General features: G+C 37.4%; 1 long non-coding RNA gene across 1 annotated transcript in view; it reads right to left on the bottom strand.

Moving 5' to 3' along the window:
- Positions 1–1,319: 1,319 nt before the first annotated feature.
- The window catches only part of LOC136036617 (uncharacterized), a 35,245-nt gene continuing 25,900 nt past the window's right edge, over positions 1,320–10,664 (bottom strand). The window contains exon 3 of the long non-coding RNA XR_010619756.1: positions 1,320–1,464. This is a non-coding gene — a long non-coding RNA (uncharacterized LOC136036617). The remainder of the gene's footprint in view (positions 1,465–10,664) is intronic.

The following is a 10,664-nucleotide window of genomic DNA, read 5'->3' as shown; positions in this document are numbered from 1 at the left end:
ACTTGTTGGGTCGGTACAGCAACACCAATAATGTATACGAGTAAAGGAAGACTGGACTAGTTGGGTCGTTACAGCAACACCAATAATAGTAACGAGTAGAAAAAAACTGGACTAGTTGGGTCCGTACAGCAACAACAATAATATAAACGAGTAGAAAAAAACTGGACTGGTTGGATCGGTACAGCGAAACCAATTATGTAAACGAGTACAAAAAAACGAACTAGTTCGATCGGCAGAGGATTAGAGTCTGACTCTTGTAGATACCAAAAAAATATATATAAATCAAACTGTGAAAGCAAAGGTTTTCCATGAAAAGCAAAGCAAAAATCGAAAAATTAAACGGAAACAAATCACCCAATGTAAGATGCCTAACTTAAAATGAGTAAAAATTGTATAAATGAATAAATAAAACCTAAAAGAAAACAAAATTACAATGAACAACGAGGTATAACTTGAAAAATCCCATATTACCCAATGTAATCAGAACCCAAAAAGGCGTGAACGTCAGTTACAGCTCCCTAAAACAAAATAAGTTTTGAACGATTTGGACTTATTCAAACATTCGAAAAAACAAATGTTGCTCAAAGTTTCAGGTTTTTCTCAATATTTGTACATTTGTGACCATCAGGTTGGTTGTATTAATCTAAGAACGTACGTCATTAAAATTCTTCGATGTTTTCTTCCCTTCAAGTCCCTTTACCTAAATGTATAGAAACTCAATTCGCTGAATCAAGCTTTTAATTTAATCTATCTATTCATTTTTCAATAAAACGTGAATGACAATTTAGCTTTCCAAGAGGTTTAGGCAGCGTTAATTAGTTACTAATTTGTAGGGATTTCTGTTCATTTTAAGATTGATGTCACTGTTCATTGTAATTTATTTTTAATTTTAGGTTCCATTTCTTGAGTCATAGTAATTCCTGCTCGATTCAACTTTTGACTTTGATTTTTGCTTCTCATAGGAAAACTTCTTTTAAACATTTAATTGGCAAACAAAATTTAAAAAACGTATATTCCGTTTTACAGAAATCCTCCTTTTTCCTTGTGTTTGCCCATTTCGTCACATACAATAAAGGTTAACAATACAAAAAATTTGTTATGAAATATCTGATTTGAGTAGGACTCAAACCCACTGATAGCGCAACTAACGAGGACCCAAAACCCCCAGGAATTTTAAAACACAATAACTTAGCATTGTCTGAACTATGTTTTAGATTTCTTTCAAGCTAAGATAGATCTTAACAATATAAAAAAAAGCAACAAATATCAACTTCTACTGCTATAAACAAAAAACTTAAATGCATTGAATGTACTTACAACATCAGAAAATGGACTTACCTCTAGATAAGTTTCGAGCGAATGAAATGCATAATCTAGAAGAGGCCTTTCTTCTTCTAGGAACTTGCCAGCTCGCCCATTGGATGGTGGGAAGAAAAGCCCATAATTGAAGCTCTCTTTTAACTCCTTAAAAAGAATAATACTGTAAATATTGGGATACTATGCTACTTGTACTATCAATATCTCGTCATAGCCATGAGCCACATGCAAGGCCGTATCTAGAGGGGGGGGGGGGTTACGGGATTCCAGCCATCCCCCAAGTTTTATCTGACTATTAAAAACGTAACAAAATGCACATAAACAAATTTTTGATGCGTTTTCTACGATTTTTTTTTAACCCTAACCACCCCCAAACAAAAATGATGGATACTCCCTTGGCAAGATGCTAACTGATTCTTGCTCAAGGTTACTCCCCAATTCAATTCTATTCAACGCTTGTACTATTAATCTTTGTCATTTGACCAATCTACAAATCACTTGCTGACCTTTCAGTACTTCATCTAATCGTGTTACGGGGTCTAGTGCAACTACCTACGCGGTTTGGTCTTTTTACCCTGATTAATTAGAACAAGAGCTAAGAGCTCATATGGCACTTGTGACGAGGTCAGAAGAGCCAAGAGTCAAGAGCTCATATGGCATGAGTTGTAGCAAATTCTAAGAATCAATAGATTTATTTAAAAGGAAAATCAGAGGCTTAATGCCGGTCGGGATTTAAATTAAGAGCTCTGAGACACAAGGTCCGTCTAAATATCAAAATTCATTAAGATCCGATCACCACTCGTAAGTTAAAAATACCAATTTTTTTTCTAATTTTCCCTCTCCTTTCAGTCCCCCCCCCCAGATGGTAAAATCGGGGAAAACAACTTTATCAAGTCAATTTGTGCAGGTCCCTGACATGCCTACCAATTTTCATCCCCCTAGCACATCCAGAAGCAACAAACTCGCCAAAGCACTGGACCCCCCTTACTCCCCCAAAGACAGCGGATCCAGTCCAGTTACGTCAATCACGTATCTACGATATTTGCTTATTCTACCCACCAAGTTTCATCCCAATCTCTCCACTGTAAGCGTTTTCCAAGATTTCTGTTTTTCCCCTTCAACTCTCCCTGATGTCACCAGATCTGGTCGGGATTTAAAATAAGAGCTCTAAGAAATGAGTTCCTTCTAAATATCAAATCTCATTAAGATCAGGTCACCCGTTCTAAGTTAGAAATACCTCAATTTTTCTATTTTTTCGAATTCACACCCCCCTCCCAAAGAGAGCGAATCCGTTCCAATTATGTCAATCACGTATCCAGAACTTGTGCTTATTCTTCCCATCAAGTTTCATCCATATCTCTCCAATCTAAGTGTTTTCCAAGATTTCCGGTTTCCAAGATTTCTGTTTTCCCCTCTTCAGCCCCCTATGTCCCCGGATCCGATTCGAATTGAAAATGGAAGATCTCAGACATAAGATCTTTCTATATATCATGTTTCATTAAGATCCGATCACTCATTCGTAAGATAAAGAAAACTCAATTTTCACGTTTTCTATGATTTCCAGTTTCCCCCTCCAACTCCCCCAATGTTACCGGATCTGGTCGTGATTTATAATAATATCTCTGAAGCACAAGATCCTTCTAAATATCAAATTTCATTAAGATCTGATCACCCATTCGTAAGTTACAAATGCCTCATATTTTCTAATTTTTCTCAAATACCCCCCCCCCCCCAACTTCCCCAAAGAGAGCGGATCCAGTCTGGTTGTGTCAGTAACTTATCTTGGACTTGTGCATATTCTTCCCACCAAGTATCATCCTGATCTCTCCACTCTAAGCGTTTTCCGAGATTCACGGTCCCACCAACTCTCCCCAATGACACTGGATCCGGTCGAGAATTAAAATAAGAGATTTGAGTTACAAGGTCCTTCTAAATATGGAATTTCATTAAGATCCGATCACTCCTTCATAAGTTGAAAATACCTCATTTTTTCTAATTTTTCAGAATTAACCCTCCATCCAACTCCCCCAAAGAGAGAGGATCCGTTCCGGTTATGTCATTCACGTGTCTAAGACTTGCGCTTATTTTCCCCACCAAATGTCATCCCAATCCCTCCATTCTAAGCGTTTTCCAAGATTTTTGGGTTCTCCGCTCCAACTCCCCCCAATGTCACCGGATCCGGTCAGGATTTAAAATAAGAGCTCTGAGACAGGATATTCTTCTAAATATGAAATTTCATTAAGATCCGATAACACGTTCGTAAGTTAAAATACTTCATTTTTTCTAATTTTCCAAATTAACCGTCCCCCACTCCCCCCCAGACGGTCAAATCGGGGAAGCGACTATTTCTAATTTAATCTGGTCTGGTCCCTGATACGCCTGCCACATTTCATCGTCCTAGCTTATCAGTAAGTGTCCAAACTAGCAAAACCGGGACCGACAGACAGACAGACAGACAGACAGACCGACAGAATTTGCGATCGCTATATGTTACTTGGTTAATACCAAGTGCCATAAAAAAATACATTCCGAAAAAAGCTTTTCGAAAATATGTAGAGAGCAATGTTTAAGCCAAATTAACGTCACATAATAGGTCAAAGCTCGAACAAACAGAAAGTATTACGAATCAATAATCGAAACCTAAAACGAACATAAACTAAAAAAAAATAATCATAGTAACTGAAAAATAACAGACATTACTATGAATGTATAAATTAAACATAAACGAACAGAAATTCAAACGAATAATCAAGTTACCCCAAAAACGACCAGAATTTACTAGTATTTAGGGTAGGGCTACGGTCTCTTGAACACTCTAAAGGCTAGACTGTCATTGAACTTTTCTAAAAACGAAATATATTTTAAAAAGTTGCAACGCTAGAACATGAGGAAATAAGTTTCAAGTCGATTCGAAAAAGAAAAACTGTTGGCCCTTTTCAGACTTCCTAATAGATATTAACAGAAAAAATAATCTTTTTGCCTTTTTTTGGGCTCAATTTTTGGGCAAGCCAATACTATTTTTAAATTGTCTTGTTTTTTAGATTCTTCTTAGATCAAGGACCTAAGAATACAAGTTTCGAGCCAATAAAGGAAAATGTGTTTTGACCCATTCAGGCTGCATTTCTGGGGAGCCAGTGCCCCAGTTGGAAAAATAATTTGTACATTAGGGTTCCCTAAGCCTACAGACTTATGGACTTGGAGCAGTTTTCAAGCCGATTGGAGAAAAAAACCTCTTTGGTGCTTCTAAAGGCCTCTAAAGGCAGCAAAGACCATTTTGACAAACTTATGAGGTCCTCTTGTCCCTAGCAGCTATCCACGAAAGTTTGAAGCAAATCGGACAGGCTGCATCAAATTCATCCACCTCTTTTCTACTATGAAACCAGTCTGCAAGCTGCAAGGGTCATTTCATTCCTGTAGGCATATTTATTGGGCTTTTGTCTATTCTGTTAAAAGGGCTATCTGAACATTCTGATACACAGTCATGGGGGTTATGGGGGTGATCATTAGGCGGGTGGGAGATTGCCAAAACCCCGATCACTTTTAGTCCTTAAAAAAGGCATTCAAACTATCAGTTTTCAATTGAACGACCCTCCTTCCAAATTTCTAAGACCCCCTTTCCATGTCTCTGCATATTTATTGGCTTTTCGTCTATTCTGTTAAAAGGGCTATCTGAACATTCTGATACACAGCCATGGGGGTTACAGGGGTGATCACTAGCAAAAAAAGACACGGGTGGGAGATTGTTAAAAACCCGATCACTTGAGACCTTAAAAAAGGCATCAAAACTATCAGTTTTCAATTGAACGACCCTCCTTCCAAATTTCTAGGACCCCCTTTACATATCCCTGTATGCCATGCCCTTTCCATTTCATGTCCACGTGAAGTAGTTGGGATACAAAATAACACCATATGGGAGACACTCTGGTAAGTGGTTGTGGCTTGTTAATAGTAAACACAAAAATTCAAAGCTGTAATATATCAAAATTATTGTCTAAAAAGCACTTTTTAACTTTTCAGGCTCCTGAAAAGAGAAATCACTTAAACGCTCCTGGGGGTTGGTATGTTTTCTACATGCATCATGATTATTATCGTCAAAACCGACGTCAGTAAAAAAGTTTGCTTTAGGTCTATGTTAAAAACCCAAGAATATTACAAACTGTGTACTTTTGCTTTTTTATATTTTTATGTTTCCCTCTATAGCTGTAAATAGTTCTATCTCTTTATTTATAAATCATAAAACCGCGATTAGAACTATAGGCACTGAAATAATAAAAGATCTACGTGAGTGGCAATTTTGAACAGTAAATACATTTTTTTTAATACTTTATTTGGTTTACTCCGAACAAGAAAAAACGAAGGTGAAAATGACAAAGTTCACTCTGTGTATAGTTTAAATGGATATGTAAATCTTAGTTAAACTATCGTACATTCAAGAGATTAAAATATGTCGAAAAAAATGATACCGTCTGTCTTTGTTTGCAATGGAAAGAGAAGTTCGATGGCTACTGAAAGAAAGAAAAGAATGTCCAATTCAAGTACGTACACGGGTAGCATGCGAAGTCGTCATATTCCGACAGGAGGGAGGGAGAAGCAGTAACTTCTAGACACACAATTCGTCTAATTAGTCATCCCATATTTCTTCAATGCTATAAACCATATTGATTGAGCTCTACTCGAGTTAGTTCGTGTCTTAAATCTGGATAGATTCCTTCATCTTTAGCATATAGCAGACCAAAAATCAGATGTAGAAGTATTTCTGAAGATGCTTCTAGGAATACAGTCATCAGCCGTCCTGGGGACAGTTCCACGCATCCTGAGCCGCTCATTCATGATATACACACTGAGTTAGATCGTACTTCTATGTTTTCCACATTTTGCTAAGAAACAATAAATTCTCTTAATTCTTAAGATGTTATTCAATTTCCGTAAATATCTTTCTGCAGACTTATTTCTCCCTCATTTAGTTTTTACTTCATTAGCCAAATATTGATCGAAAATGTTTTATATTATTAGACGAGTTTCACTTCTGAAAGACTTTAAAGAATGTTGCTTCTTTATGTCTGTAGAGACTTAGGTCGTATCCCTTGGGCCGAGCCTGTGAGACTGGAAACTCTAATATTTCTCTGTACGTCTCTGGATTCCACGATCAATACATTTGAGCTAAGCATACTTTCTCAGCTTCATTACTAGTTGGTTTCGAAAGTCAAAGATTTACTCCTTGTTTTAGTTGGAAATTTTTGATATTTGCTGAATTGATTGATGTACCTTTTTTGTATAGCTCTGTTGATATTCTTAAGAGGAAAAATGGCCTTTCTATTGATGTAGAGGAAAGAGAAAAGATTTCCTCCTATACAAAAACATCCCTTAGATTTTGAAATCAGAAACAATGCTATAGCGTTTCCTATAGTAAAGGCCATACGCCTCCAATGTTTAATTTTTTTCCGGAGGTACTTCATATAGAAGGGGTCATCGCATAAACTTCGGAGAGGGCTCATTCGATTGGAAATCGAAAGTTCTAGTCCCTGTTTTAAGAGTCAAAAGTGATCGTATGGCAACTAGCCCCCCACTCCCTTTTTTCACAAATGCATCTGATAAAAATTTCGAGATAGGCATTTTGCTAAAAATAGTTGAAAGATCTGCAAAAACTCCATTGTCGACATAACCACACAGGGCCCCGGGGCATGCCTTGTAAGTTAGGCCCTGGGGGCATATATGGTTCTTATGGAAGGAATGCTCGAATAGACTTCAGAGAGGTCTCATTTGATTGGAAATCGAAAGTTCTAGTTCACTTTTTAAGAGTCAAAAGAGATCGGAGGGCAACTATGCCCCCCTCTACACCCTTTTTTTCAAACCCATCCGATAAGAACTTTGAGAGAGCCATTCTTTAGAAATTGCTCGAATATCAAGTAACGAAAACTCCGGGTCGAGACAACCCCCCAGGGCCCGGGGGCAGGCATTGTAAGTTATACCCTGGGGCAATATATGGTTCTTATGGGAGGGATGCTGGTATAAACTTCAGAGAGCTCATTCCATTGGAAAATGAAATTTCTAGTTCACTTTTTAAGAGTCAGATGAGATCTGATGGCGACTAGCCCCCTCCCCCTTCTAGCCCTTTTTTCTTTAAACCCACCCGATACGAATTTTGAGGCAGCCATTTTTTGAAGTAGTTCAAATATCAGATAACCAAAACTTTGGAGTCAAAACAACCTGCCAGAGCCCGGGGGCAAGTGTTTTAAGTTGTACCCCGGAAGCGTATAAGGTTTTTATGTAAGGGGTGGTCATATATACTTCGAAGGTGGCTCATTTGGTTGGAAACTGAAAGTTCTTGTTCACTTTTTAAGAGTCAAAAGAGATCAGAGCGCAACCAACACCCCCTAGCCCTTTTTTTCCCCACATCCATTTGATACAAATTCTGAGATAGCAATTTTTTTAAATAGTTCAAATATCAGATAACAAAAACTCTAGGGTCGACACAACCTCCCAGAGTCCGGTGGCAAGTTTTTTTAAGTTATGCCCCGGAGGCGTAAAAGGGTTTTATGTAAGGGGTGGTCGTATAAATTTCGAAAGTGACTCATTTTACTGGATATTGAAAATTCTAGTTCCCTTTTTATGAGCCAAACTTAACGGAGGGCATCTACCCCTGACACTAACACCCTCTTTTCCCCAAATTCATCAACTGAGAATTTTAAGATAGCCAGTTTGTTTGATATAGTCCAACGACAAGATAACAAAAACTTAGTTGCCAACATAGCCCCCTCCCCCGGAGCGACCCAGTCGACCCAGTCGTCCTAGAATCTTGCGAGAGGGCTTATTCTAACGGAAATGAAAAGTTCTAGCGCCCTTTGTAAGTCACCAAAAAATTGGAGGGCATCTAGGCCCCCTCCCACGCTTATTATTTTCCCAAAGTCACCAGATCAAAATTCTAAGGTAGCCATTTTATTCAGCGTAGTCAAAAACCTTATAACTATGTCTTTGGGGACGACTTACTCCCCCACAGTCCCCGTGGGAGGGGCCATAAGTTACAAACTTTGACCAGTGCTTACATACAGTAATGGTTATTTGGAAGTGTACAGACGTTTTCAGGGGGATTTTAGGTTGAGGGGGGTTGAGAAGAGGGGGATATGTTGGGGGGAACCTTCCTTGGAGGAATTTGTCATGGGAGAAGAAAATTTTCATGAAGGGAGCGCAGGATTTTCTAGCATTATTTAAAAAAAATGAAAAAATAAATATGAAAAAGTTTTTTCAACTCAAAGTAAGGAGAAGCGTTAGAACTTAAAACGAACAGAAATTATTACGCATATGATGGGCTCACCTCTTCCTAATACCTCGTTTTTTAAGCTAAAGTATTTTTAGTAATTTCAATTATTTATTCTATGGCTTTTGCGATTCAGGGGTCATTCTTAAGAAATTGGGACAAAATTTAAGCTTTAGTGTAAAGAGCGAGGTACTGACGAGGATGTGAACCCCTTCATATAAGTAATAAAAACATGAGAATACAGAAGTTCTTTACGTAAGCTAATTTGTAAGTTACGTATATCTTTTACTAATAAAAACATTCATAAAAAAATTAAAAGGTCTAAGTGACCTTTTTAAGTGCCTTTTTAAGTGACCAAAAAATCGGAGGGCAACTAGGCCTCCTCCCCCACTCCTTTTTTAAAATTATTCAATCAAAACTATGAAAAAGCCATTTAGCAAAAAAAAAATGCAAATTTCGTTTTAATTGTTCATCTGCGGAGAGGCAAAATCAAATCATGAATTGATTCAAAAACGTTCAGAAATTAAATTTAAAAAAAAAAAAACAAGTTTTTTTAACGGAAAGTAAGGAGCGACATTAAAACTTAAAACGAACAGAAATTACTTCGTATATGAAAAAGAATGCTTCCTCATCAACGCCCCGCTCTTTACGCTAAAGTTTTTTACTGTTTTAAAAAGTAGAGTTAAGAGAAAGAGTCAAACTTTAGCGTAAAGAGCGGGGCGTTGATGAGGAAGCATCCCCTTTCATATACGAAGTAATTTCTGTTCGTTTTAAGTTTTAATGTCGCTCCTTACTTTCCATTAAAAAAACTTGTTTTTTTATTTAATTGGATTGAGGATTGGTTATTAGACCGTGGTCGTTGTGGAGTAGGGGTTATATATTTCTACTGAATGATGTCTTCACTACAAACAATACTATGGTTGCTGCCCGTTCCCCTAACGGTAAAAGTATAAGGCCTACTGCGTATTTGACACTTCAATAAAAGGAATTATATTACGAATATGTTCTTTTGTTGTTAACACAACATTGAAGATAAAATGAAAATTGCAGTGAAACCAGACCAGGATTTACCAATAGGCCCACTAGGCCCTGCGGATTCCATTTTCCAAAAGTTTTGGTGATTTCCCCGGAAATCTTGCAAAAACGGAGCGGCAAAAATGCTTAGGCCTAGTGGCATCAAAGCTTTAAATCCGACGTGGGTGAAACAAAATCTTAAGCTGGTGAGCTTTCAGCAATTAATATCATTCTATATTCAATATTCAGTTTAATTTATTAGTTCTTAGTTCTTTGAGTTTTGCCTCCTTCTTCCACTGTAAAACTAAAACCTACTGGTTCATTGGCGCTTTACTGAAAACGAATTATAAACAAATATTTTCTTTTGTACTTATTACAAAATTGAAAATTAACATAAAAGTTACACTAAAATTAAATTTTGAATTGGTGAGCTTTCAGCAATTAAGATTATTATATATGAAATATTCAGTTTAATCTTATTAGTTCTTTCCAAGACTGTTCAAGACAAATATAGCTTCACTACAAACAAGAGTTTGGATACTGGCCCTTTCCCTAACTGTAAAAGTTTAAAGCCTACTACGTCATTGGTGCTTCACTGAAAACGAATTATATTACAAATATTTTCTTTTCCAGTTATTGCAGCATTGAAACTGAAAATTAAATTAGACCTACGTTGCATAGGCAACGTGACGTGTTGCGGCATTGGCTTCGTCGAGTAAAATGTTGCGAGAGCAGCACTTTGGTTTTGTTTCCCCGCTTCGATTAAACGCTGACGTTGTTAATCTGTAAAGATCTTAAAATAAATACTAGGTACATAAGCTCGCGAAAGTTGCAAACCCCTCATTAAAACTAGCAGAAGTTGCGAACCCCTCATCGCTGAGGATGATTGTAGCCTAACAGCTGATTATTACTGACAAGTCCCCTATATGTCTTACCAACGTGGCCAAATTAGTCTTACCCATCAAATACACCGGAAACAAACAATAGGTACACAACTAGCAAAAGCTGCAAATCCCTCATTGCCGAAGATGATTATGAGCTTACAGCCGACTTTTGCTTAAAACTCACCTATATGTCT

Source organism: Artemia franciscana, chromosome 15 (assembly GCF_032884065.1).
Source record: "Artemia franciscana chromosome 15, ASM3288406v1, whole genome shotgun sequence".
NCBI lineage: Eukaryota > Metazoa > Arthropoda > Branchiopoda > Anostraca > Artemiidae > Artemia > Artemia franciscana.
The sequence above is the reverse complement of the archived record's forward strand: the minus strand, read 5'-3'. Positions and strand labels throughout refer to the sequence as shown.